Here is a 1,069-nt window from a genome sequence, read left to right on the forward strand (position 1 = left end):
TTTCAAATAAATTTACAAGGCTTTAGTAATCGCCCAGATACTTTCTGATAACTAACACTCCTCTATACATCCACAATTGCCAAATGTTTACAATCATATGTCATATACAAATAACGCCGACCTTGGTCTAAAATAGTAAAAATAAAGAGTTTTCCTTCCCATTATCTTCTTTTCTTAGTTTGTGACCTATTTTCTTACCTCATGACATTTTTGTGACTGTGTCTATCAGAAAATATTCTTTGTACAAATATTCCACCTCCCAAAGCATATTGTGGAAACCCAAATAAATTCCATCAAAATAACCGAACTTTGGCATGAAGAAAGGTCAAAGCAAAAATGTGAGTATGCTGTGTATAAATTCATCATCTTGCAAATAGAGAAATTGTTACCCTTGATTAACTAACTCGTTTTCTCGGCGTTGGTGTTTTCAGGGATGAGTTGCCTGACTGTGGAGTCAGGTAAATAGTGAGGTGCCTGAGCAGCTGTGCTCCTGGGACAGGATGCTGTGACTCTGACAGGACTTCCCTTCCTCCCCAGCCTCCCTGCACTGTGGGGTGTGCTTTGTGGTCTGAAAGTCTGGGATCCTGCATAATGTGTAAGGTTTTTATTTAATCCACCAGCAACATTATACCAGATGTTTGAGTTGAAATTACACTTTCCCAGTGTCCGCTCATCCTTTCTTTTTCTGGACGGTATTTCTAGTGGATAAAAGATTCCTTTTTTCACAAATTCTGATTGATCGGTATGTTCTTTCTTGGGACTTGTTGTTAAAGTTTTAGCTAATCAATCACTCAGCAGCAAGACCACGGTTACAAAAAATGCATTGTTCTTATAAAAGGTAAATTTTTTATATTTTACACTTAAGTTACTGTTTTCAAGAAAGCTAATTTTTCAGTTAATTTTCAGGTGTACTCTGATTTTCCTTTCATGTTTATTAATTTTTGAATATGAATAAACAATTGTTGCATCACTATAAACAAATGAAAGTTTGAGTCCCACGCAGCCAATGTATATGATAAACATAACCTCCCGCATGATGGTGTGTGGAAGTGGCGAACTTGGGTGGTGA

Source organism: Pteropus vampyrus, unplaced genomic scaffold, assembly GCF_000151845.1.
Source record: "Pteropus vampyrus isolate Shadow unplaced genomic scaffold, Pvam_2.0 Scaffold692, whole genome shotgun sequence".
In the NCBI taxonomy this organism is placed as follows: domain Eukaryota; kingdom Metazoa; phylum Chordata; class Mammalia; order Chiroptera; family Pteropodidae; genus Pteropus; species Pteropus vampyrus.